At 43.2% G+C, this 11531-nt stretch overlaps 1 pseudogene; it reads left to right on the top strand.

The window, feature by feature from the left end:
- Positions 1 to 1810: 1810 nt before the first annotated feature.
- LOC149231887 (1-phosphatidylinositol-3-phosphate 5-kinase FAB1A-like) overlaps positions 1811 to 11531 on the top strand; it is a 47019-nt pseudogene continuing 37298 nt past the window's right edge.

The following is an 11531-nucleotide window of genomic DNA, read 5'->3' as shown; positions in this document are numbered from 1 at the left end:
GGAGCGAAGGCAACATCTCTTCGTCAAACGACAGCGCATGAATCCAAGTAGGTGCTCTTTACCTCTTGTTTAATCGTAATTAGGAACATGCATAGCAGCATTGTGTGATTGTTGCTAGACCCTTGCTGGGCTAGCAGGGATCGCCTCTATCCGTAGAGGGGATTTACCTCTCCAACAGTTACATCTGCATAGAGAACGCCTTACCAAAACCCATCAGAAGCTCAGAGCACTCCGACATGGTCGTTACACCAGTACCAAGGCTACATACAACAGTGATTTGAAGTGCAACATTCCTCCATCCCTTCACTTGCACTGAGTGTTCAATGAGGATCGTCGTTGACCATGCTTCCCACCATTTCTGGACACATCAGAGATTGTAGAACAATGCACCAGAGACTCAGCTCAGTAGAAGCTTCCTCATCTCAGGGAGGAACTCAACGCAATGGGGACCATTACTTCCTAAGGGGGGAGGAATGATCTAGGTGGATGTTGGTGGCCACCCACTTATCCCATTTGGACCCCCACAACTATCTCTTTCAGTTTTTCAGTTTCCTAAATTGTAGCACAGTTTACTATTTTTAGCAGTTTTTTAGGTCTTGAACTTCCGAAGCCATTTTGAGGCCCTAAATGACATTTTTGGGAAATATGGGGGCAACATGGGTCCATGGACTGATGTTTCCCTCTACAAAGTGGTATTTCTCAGATATATCTTTCTAACGAGCTATCATACGTGTCAAACAAAGATCATATACCAAAGTTATGACCCCGGGAAATTGATGTACCAATTTACCCAAATGTGGCGCACAATTTGGCGTTTCATTATCCACGGTTGGGTTTTGGGATGTGAATGGTTTTCCATTGTTTCTAAACAATAAATAGGCCTTCAAGCCTCATTGTAACACAGTTCAGAGGCATGTAGCTGCCACATCTCTTCTCAAAGATAAGCTACCATCACCATAGCTGGTTTATTTCCATTTCTGGTTGTAAGCATATTTCAGTATTTTCCATTAATGAAATGAAGTATTATTTCCACTGCATCTTTGTGTTTATGGTTATCTCTGTAATTTGTTGCATTCATGTTTAAATCCGGATCATTTCGTCATCAGACAACTACTCTTCCTGGTGGATGATGAGTGTTTGTGGCTAGAGGAGCACATCCACGTCACGGTAGACTTGATTCACCGCATTACCTAGCTTCCATGCAAAGGAGAGGAGCCCGCAGACATCTCGGAGGGGAAGAGTAGTGACTTGGCCATCATGGAGGCAATGAACAAGAACTACAAGCTGGCAAAGAAGAAAAGGGGCTATGACATATCCAACATCAACGATAAAGTAGTGAGAGTGGTGACACAAATACTCGCCGGTAAATTTATGCGCAAGTGCCGTGAGGAGGAGGTACCCATGCCGGAACAGTGCACAGAGGGGGTCCAATTTAATTTGCCTGAGTTACTTTGCAAGGAATTATTGGAGAATTCTTGCGAAGCTCAGGAACAGGGAAAAGTGTTCCACTATGCATGGCTTCTGTTGTCCATAGTGCTCATGGTAGGGGTATTGTCAAAAGATAGTCAATTCCCCACAATTGATAGGGATTTGCCGGAGGCCGTGAAGTACGCTTCACACTCGTAGTACGATATTTTGGGCATTCATGGAGATGAACCTCGAAATGGAGATCAACCACAAGCCACGGTTGTTACCCATTGCCTACAACAGCCTCAAAATTTTTGTGGAATTTAAAGCGGACAGTCACAACATATACATTAGAGCACACAAGAACCCGACCAAGAAATGGAGAAAGATACCCTTTGTAGCCATGGATGATGTCATCTTTAACATATTAGATACATGGCCATCAGAGTGTCGTGCTGTAGAAATCATGGAAATAGAGAAGTCGGTGGCGCAGAGGAAGAAAGAAGAGGCCAAAATACGCATGGCCATGTTGGCAGAAAAGAGAAGGAAGGAGGCAGTGGTAGTAGAAGCATGGGTGGTACGAGATGCTGCACAAATAGCAACTGAACAAGAAAAGGTTGCATCCATAGTAGCATAGTAGGTAACCACGAAGGTGCACGAGGGCCAAATGTCACCTTCGTATTGGCAAGAAGAAGAGGAAGAAGAGGGAGGTGCAGACCTAAAAACTGCGTCAAAACAGTTGAAGCACCAGCACCCGATCGAGTGGACAGGGCCGTGAAAGAAGGTCAAGGCATCAAAGTTGTCTGTTGACCCAATCACCCTAACCGAGGGTGACCTACACGACATCAGTGAGACAGTGCGCGATGTCCCCTCTGAGGCCCTCCAAAAAATTTTGCAGGAGAAAAAAATTGTGTTGGGGGCCATCAGAGCGTAGCTGCAGGAGTTATAGGTGCAGACTTCATAGGCTAGTACCCTTTCCACCAACCTCATAGTCATGACGACGATAGTAGAACAAATGTTGCACACTCGGGTGACGAATACTATACTGTTGCTAGAAGCAGCACTCGTGACAACAAATGAGGCCAATAGGCCTATGGTTAGCACGTTGAAGGGTTTCAACATCAACATGGTTGCACTCCTATAGGAGAACTTATATGTTCTGCACGATGGGATAACTCCAGAACTAGGGGCTAGGGAGAGTCGCGCAATACGAGTCCTCAGCGAGTAGAAAATCAACATGGAATAGTGGAGTTTGCAGTGTGATGAAGTGGTGTCGCAGAATCGACAACTGGTATAGGTACTAGATGAAGAGTGCCAAAGCATCCCTAAGCTGGCCATTCCAACTGACACACTAGCAGAGGCAGATATCCATAGGTTAGTAGTAGGGGTGCGCGAGGCGCGGGAGGAAATGAAAAAGGTTCAACTAGAGCTTAACCTTCAGATCACTGAGTAGAAGTTAAAGACATAGTTATCCAACCCTTTGGAATTCAGAGAACATCTCGTTAGCACTATTACAGTGGGACTAGATGAGATCGACAGTCTAGTGCGAGACTGCACCAGCATGTTGGAAGAGTCATTTGAGGTCCTCACGAATCTGTAGGAGGACCCCAACATCTAGCACTTAGAGACAGAGGCGTGAGAACTCCAACAATAGTATGACAACATCAAAGAAACTATGTAGACTGTGGCCCTCACTCAGAGCCTCGCGTGGATGCAATAGGCCAAAGCACTGAAAGAACAGGTGGATGCGACACGACACAAGGAGGTTGTTAGGTCCCTATACTACTAGTGTAACCCCTTATTTTTATTAGTACAACTCCATTATTATATTGTTGTGCCCATGTAGTCCCAATATTCTTATTATTTTTCCCCATAGAAACCCACTATTTTTATTATTGTGCCCTTTCATTATTATTGTTATGTCATCTCTGATTGTATTATGGCCCCTTAGATTCCTATATATAGAAAGGAGGCCTTGCATTTGTATCATCCAATAATTTTTCATTTCTTTAATGTAAAGGAGGTTCCCCATCGAAGATGCTAAATTCTAAGGCATTGATCCACCTTTTCTATCTTTTTGTAAGCTAGTTTCATAAAATTTGTTATGAGAGCTTTCGATTCTAGGGTTTCGCTGCTCAAAACAGGTCATCGTGGAATTTTCACTATAAAGTTTTTTCTGCGACGTTTCAGATGCTAAAAAACAAACCATTTTCAAAAACATTTCGCTGAATCACTGGTCCGAATCTCAGATCTTGTCTCGCTATATTTTCAGAGATATGATCTGAGGAAGTTAGGGTTTTTACAAGCTCCAAAATTTCATCTAAAACAGGTCATCGTGGAAGTTTCTCTATAAATTTTTCGCTATGAAGTTTCAGAAGCTAAAACAAGAACCTATTTGAGAGGAAACCGATCTGAACCTCGGGTGCGAATTTCAGATCTTGTCTCACTATCTTTTCAGAGATATTATTTGTGGAAGTTAGGGTTTTTTTGCAAACTCCATAATTTCATCTCAAACAGGTCGTCGTGAACCTAACATTATAATTTTTTTTCTACGAAGGTTCAGACTCTGAAATTAAAACCCATTTTATAAGAACTCATGGGAAATCACAGATACAAATGTCAGATCTTGATTTGCTATATTTTCAGAGATACAGTCCAAGACATTTAGATTTTCTACAGGCTCCCGAATTACATCCCAAACAAGTGACCGAGGGAAAATCATCATAACTGTGTCTCTGGGTATCATATTTAAATTTTGTAAGAATTGACAGAAAGAGAATCTACTATAGTTTTCATTATATATTTTTCATATACGAAGTTCAGAATAGTGACACGTGACACTCCATACAAGTTCACTCTTCTGAAAAGGTATATAATTAGGTCATCTTGGGAGATTGTGCATAACTCTTCCTCGGAGAATTCAATTTCCATCAATCTTGTGGTATTGGAAACAGGACACAAAGGGATACTACAGGTGTTGGTAAGGTAAATCCCCTCTGCGGACAGAGGCGATCCCACTAGCCTATCACAGAACTAGCCACAAACAAACCACGCTGCTACGCAAGTTCCTAGTTATGCATCAAAGGTGAATCAAGAAGACTAACCTGGAGTCCAACGCTATGATTGAAGCAGAGTTGATATCCTCGATCCCTTGCTCCAACAGATCATAACGAATACCTGCACATGCAAAGGAAGAGACGGATACCAACATAAAAACTACCAAGGCACAACTATATTTCAGTCAGAAAGGAAATAAATCAACATATCACCATGACAGATAATGAGATTGGAACTATAATAGCAGTCGCTCATCAATTAATAAACAGGAAAAGTTACAACCATTGTTCTGACGTCGACCCTTCTCCTGGCTGGGTGAGTAACTATATGTGTCTTGACATGCATCTCCTCTCCGGCAGCATAACCTCTCTAGCACTCATTAGCATTCTCTCCATGACCAATAATCATCACTACTATAACTCAATTACCAAATCACTAGCATAACACTAACACCAACACTCTCGCACTCTTGCTCTAGCTTGTCCAATGCATAATGACAAGCTTATATAGATGAAGAAGGGAGGAGGATGCGATGAACCGGGACACCTTTCGCGGATTTAGCAAAAGCCATAAAGATGGATAAAGCTCGACAAAAGCCTGATTTTTTATCCTCAGAAAAGCTCCATGTAATGAAGGAAACAACAGTCGGACGTGCATTAAGGCAAAAAGCACAACTAAATTTAGTTGGCGCGACTGTTGCTCTAAGACAGAGCGCCAATGGTCGCGCCCTCTTTTGAGGATCTCCACCATTGGCGCGGGTAGGATACTGTGGACTTGCGCCAATGGAAAAATAGCACTTTTGAGGGATGATCTGCAGAAGGTGTCTTCAGGGAACATGGAGTACATACTCAGGGGAACATAATGCAAGTGTTTTTAGCCTTTTTCACTTCTTATAACTCTCGGAATGAGTCCTCCAAGGTACGACAAGAGGAGTAACAGGGATGGTGACAAATTACTGTGTAACAGATGCCCCCTAAAGCATGAAGTCCGAGAGGTGGAGAGGGGTGAAATGCTTTACAAGAACACACATAGGAGCACACAAGAGCACATATAGTTACTGCCACCGAGGAGCTATATTAAGAGACATGACTGATAGTTCAATTACAAGATGTACGTGGTATGGTCGCAGCCATCCATAAGAGAGTACATAAATAATCTAGATCCATAGTATGGACGCAGCCATCTGGTTAGGATCAATGATTTGACTCAGGTATGGTCGTAGCCATCCAGTGAATGAGTCAAGTACCAAGAATCACGCCTGGATTACAACAGACACAATCCAGGGTCTTGCGCTCCATCTCGACCCGAACAAGAGTACAAGTCCAAGCATGTGAATATATGAGCTGAAGTCGAACATGCATGAACATCGCCTGATTACCAGTCAATAATGGAAACTATTAACAGACGCGAGAGGTACCACCAATAACGACAATGGCCCTCAAGGTACTATAGGTACAATCTACGGCGTGTGAATCAATGAGCTGAAGTCGAACACCCGTAGAATCATTCGATCAGAGGCCAATGATGAAAACCTCACGTCGAACACGAAGAACCTGCCATTGAGGCATGCAGGCTCCAAGGCACCGGAAGGGAGTCTCTAGGTCAACTTCCTGGATAATGAGCTGAAGTCGACAGGGAGTGACCTTGATCGAAGGTGGGCCATAATGTTTCCCACATCATCGACACGAGACAGAGAGATAATGTCGTGAATCAAGATTGTGCGAACTATCAGAGGGAGGTTGTTTATTTGCAGAGGTCAACTTCTCTTGAACATATCGGCGGCACATTAACGGAATTGGCAGTATTTGACATCAATGTATCAAAGGTCATTATGACGAGGCAATGAGTGAATGAGAGGTCAAATAGGGTACCCAAATCCATGGAAGCAAGTGAAAGATATGAGATGAAATATCCCCACCCTGGACACGAAAGCAAAAAGTGCCATGTTCAAGAGCGACATACTGCCGTTACGGTAACAATTATGGTTCAAAAAATTTTATTTTCCCCCACCATTTCTGGCGAGTACCCCAGTTATTTTTAACAAGCTTGATGGGGATAGCACATGCTTGTGTTGTGACAAAATCCGATGTCATTAGGTTTTAACGAGTCTGACAAAGGAAGAACTCGGCGTCTTTTCTTGTTTAGAGAGTTTGAAAAGACAACAGAAAAGGAAACTCCAGGGATGTCCTTTTTCGTAAAGTTGTGTCTCTCGGGCCCGAAAAAGTATAAAATAATACCCGAAAGAACCGCCCGATCATTACGATCGAGGAGTACTTTTCATGATTAGTGACTTCGACCTGAAAAAGTAAAAAAGCGGTCAAAACCACGTCGTTTCGTAACCACTAACGAGTTTGAAACGACAAAAACCCGGTAATTTTTTTATGTTTTAACGGTCGACAAAAAGAACTTAAAACGACCGCCCCTTATCACCATTTAACGAGTCAAGAGGAGCGACTCGGCAATCTTTTCCTCTTTAAATGGTCAGAAAAGAGCTGAAAGCGGACCTCCATTTTTATTTTCTTTAACGAGTTAAAAAGGGAAAAATACTCGGAAATCTTTTCATATTTTACGAGTCAGAAAAGAGCGTAAAGGCGACTCGTCCTGAAGGAACGAGTGGTATAAGGGATAGCAACTGGTTCCGGTAATGGTGGAACTTTACTTGAAACACGTAAAGGTTAAGAGGCTGGCTAACAAGACCACTCATCGCTGCAGTTCCTCAGGAAAGGAGAAACAACCAAGTGAAAGCATATGATCGGCAAAAAAGATGGTAGACATGGAATGAAACAACCAGGGCTCATCTAGCAGAATTTTAGCGGATAAAAGGCAATCACGGGATGTAAATGGGTTCATTTTTACACAAGCTTGAACCATGGAGAACTTTGCTTGTTAAAAAAAATTTTGTTGCATGCCCCCAGCATGATTATACCAATCGAGGTACATGCCCCCCAAGCTTCATGGCATTCACGAAGTGGATGGAATGAAGGTTTACTTGGAAAGACTCGATTGGAGGATGCCCCCGGGCTTCAGTCACGCGCCCGGGTGAGCTGCCGTCATCAGAATGACGGGGTGGGTGCTGGGGCATTTCCTGTGGAAATAAGACCATTTAGGAATGGCAAATGGCTATATGTGAAGTGTGAACCGGGGAATGAAAGTTGGTCTACGACTTTGATCGTTCTTCCTTCATGCGGAAAACACATCACTCTGAAGAGTGAGGACACAATAGCACGTATGCGATAAATATAGTCTCGTCCAAGGAGTAAATTGTAATCTAACGGACCTTGGACTACCATGAGACCCATTTGGATAGTCTTCCCTTCTAACGTGATAGGTACATTGGGAAGAATTCCTAAAGGTCGAGTGATTTCTCGATGGAAACCTACAAGGCTTCTCATCTCAGGCAGAAGCAGTGGGGAACCAAGCGCTTCCCAAGCTGTTGAAGAAAGGATACTAACAGGAGATCCTTCATCAATAATTGTACCAGCCATAACCATGCGATAGACTTGAACTATAATTCGAAATGGTATGGAGGCTGGTAACCGAGGATTGACTAGTTGATCCCAATTAAAGGAAATAACTAGGTTGCTCGGAGGTGGGACTGGATAGACAGCCGGATATGCCTCTAATGGACTTTCTTCCTGTTGTGAAGAAATGAGAGGGATGCTCACTTGATCATTAACGTCTATGTCAATGAATAGAATTTGGACGGTGGGTTCGTCATTCTTGGCAGTGATAACATCATCTGAGGAGGTAACTTCTGAAGGCGAAACCGGGTCACTTGTAATCCAGACCGTTTGACTGTTGTCTGGTTTGGATTCAGATGTAGGATCATCTAGGGGTGGAAGTTCTGAAAGCAAAACCGGGTCACTTGTAAGCCGGACCTTTTGACTGTTGTCTGGTTTGGATTCAGATGTAAGAGTAGCTAAAGATGGAACTTCTGTAGGCAAAACTGGGTCACTTGTAAGCTGGACCTTTTGAAAGACCGGGTTACTTGTAAGCTGGAACTGTGGACTTTCGGTTGGTTTGGACTTAGGGGGTTCATCTTTGATGATCAAGTAGTGCGTAGATGATGAATATAAATCACTTGTTCCGACCAGGGACTGGTCTGGAGCAGGCGGAGCACAGGTAGGTTCAGGAAGAGAAAGTTGCACCAAAGAGGAATCATGTTTGATCACTTGGTTAGTGGAGAGACGCTCTGCAGGTGTAACAAGACGCTGATATCCAGCGGGTAGTTGGGGTAAGGAATCCGACAGACTTGCCAAAAGACGGGAAGCTTCATCCATCAGTGGACAGAGGCGAAGGAGATGATTACCTTCACAAAGTCGACAAGGGAAACGAACCTTCCCTTTTCTGTTACCAACTAGTAAGGTATCGTCAATTTGCGACAGCAAGGGGCGAGTCGGGTAACGGGACCATATATCTAGGATCCTGGGAATGCCAGGACAATCAGAAAGAAAATGGTCCCCTTTGCATAATCGACAAGGAGACCGGAGCTTCCGCGGAGGAGCAGAAGGTGGTTCCACTTCTGATAGCTTCGTGGTAGATACGACCTTTCCCTTAGGAGACTTCTTCTTTTTGGTCTTCTTCTTCTTCTTCTTAGCCACCTGGTTAGTGAAATCCAAGGTTTCACCAGGCGAAGTAGAAGATGAGGATGCAACAATAGGCGAAGAAGGGAAGGGGTCCACCTTAGAATCAACATGGTGTTGTTCGGGTGGAGGAGGTGGTGGTGGGACAGGATTCATCACACTTGAGACCACCGAGTTTGAAAACAACCATACAGGTAAACCAATGGTCAACCCAGGCAAAGACAATGTTGCGATATACTGAACACCAACATTTCCAACAGAAGGAAATGGGCGAGGGTACCCATCAGGAGGAACACCTTGGCCGGTGGGCACCGGAAAGACTGCCATTGAACGAGAATTAACCCTACTCAAGCTAACACACGCAAAATCTAATTGGGTAATGTTATCGTGGCCAATAAATTTTAAGACACTGAACTTAACCTTTTCATTTTTTAAGAGTCGAGAAAAGGGTAAAAGATGACTCTAGTCTCCTTTGAATGTTTAATGAGCACGAAGTGACAAGACGCTCATAGGCACCTTTTCGTTTAGGGAGTCCGAAAAGGATCAAAAGTGACTGCTCTGGAATTCTAGGTAGAGGGTGTGCCAAACTTTTCGCAAAACCACAGAATACTTTTTAGGGTACGGGTGGTCGATCTTCGTGAATGCTGTGTTCACTGCATTGCGAATCGTAGGGCGGCTGACACGACTTCCTATGGATAAAGGCTTTATTCCTATAGGGGTCTCCCAATATATACTCGACGGTACGTGGGAGCACAGTCCGTATTGGCAGCTACCGTTTCACCGTGGAGGAATCACCCAACCACTCGACGATAAACTTTCAGGTTTAACGACGCCGGAACACGTCTCTAACCTAGACCTCTAGAGTGTTTGCGTTATGTTCCAATGCGTTGTTATGTTCATTGAGTTCATTTTAAAGTTTATCTTTGATTATGTTTCAGTTTTTTGGTCCTACCGTATGTGATATCTCGAAAACTTCTTATATGCAAACTATATGCCGAAATTAAATCATTTGATTCGATGAATTCTATCTACAGGAGGGTTGAGATCTTTTTCACAAACGAAATGATCACTTCAACAAAGATCCTAATGCAGCTAATAACAAGAAACGAAATTTTGTCTTTTTTCTTTTCAATAGCAACAAATAACAATAAACGCTAACTACTATAATGCAAGAGATTTTTTGTTTTTCTTTCCTTTAAGATGGCATGATGCATGTAAACAAATTCTAAGAGATATGCACAATCCAAGTTCAGTCAATGAAATAGAACCAATTCTAAAACACAAAATGAACCATGCAAGCAAGGAAAAACACAAAAACTAGTGAACTTCAAAGAGGCTAGAAGTGAAGTATTCAGAGTATAGAAGATCAAGCTTTAACAAGGCACTGGATAGGTGTAGAACGATCAACAAGCTGACTGGATGATCAAGAGATCGAAACTTCCCACAGAAGGCTAGACATGCAAAGTCACTGGAAATAAGCAAACAGCTAAGGGATACAGGCTAAAACCAGTCAAGCAGAGGTTCAACACAGTTCCAGAGGCTGAAAGAGATATATAAAGAGACTGAATGAGCTTTCCACCCACACACAGGCAAAATTTACAGAGCTGGCGCGACTGTCAGCCTGCAACTTGCGCTACCACAGAATTGGCGCGAGTTGCTTTTGAGCAACGTGCGCCAACTGGCGCGACTGTCAGAGAAATAACTGCGCCAATTAAGCTTGCCAACTAAAAAGATAAATGATACGACCTCAGGTCGGGTTGACAGTGATCAGATGGGTCAAACAGTAAAGAATCAACTCAAAACTGACTCAGGAAGCTCATGCACTCAAGCAAGCAGAAGAAAATTAACATGCAAGACAGAAATCAAAGAGTTACTCCCCAGCGGAGTCGCCAATTTGTTGGTAAGGTAAATCCCCTCTGCGGACAGAGGCGATCCCACTAGCCTATCACAGAACTAGCCACAAACAAACCACGCTGCTACGCAAGTTCCTAGTTATGCATCAAAGGTGAATCAAGAAGACTAACCTGGAGTCCAACGCTATGATTGAAGCAGAGTTGATATCCTCGATCCCTTGCTCCAACAGATCATAACGAATACCTGCACATGCAAAGGAAGAGACGGATACCAACATAAAAACTACCAAGGCACAACTATATTTCAGTCAGAAAGGAAATAAATCAACATATCACCATGACAGATAATGAGATTGGAACTATAATAGCAGTCGCTCATCAATTAATAAACAGGAAAAGTTACAACCATTGTTCTGACGTCGACCCTTCTCCTGGCTGGGTGAGTAACTATATGTGTCTTGACATGCATCTCCTCTCCGGCAGCATAACCTCTCTAGCACTCATTAGCATTCTCTCCATGACCAATAATCATCACTACTATAACTCAATTACCAAATCACTAGCATAACACTAACACCAACACTCTCGCACTCTTGCTCTAGCTTGTCCAATGCATAATGACAAGCTTATA

Source organism: Pinus tabuliformis, chromosome J (assembly GCF_031772625.1).
Source record: "Pinus tabuliformis cultivar Carrire ecotype Pingquan chromosome J, CPIR1, whole genome shotgun sequence".
Taxonomy (NCBI): Eukaryota; Viridiplantae; Streptophyta; class Pinopsida; order Pinales; family Pinaceae; genus Pinus; species Pinus tabuliformis.
The sequence above is the reverse complement of the archived record's forward strand: the minus strand, read 5'-3'. Positions and strand labels throughout refer to the sequence as shown.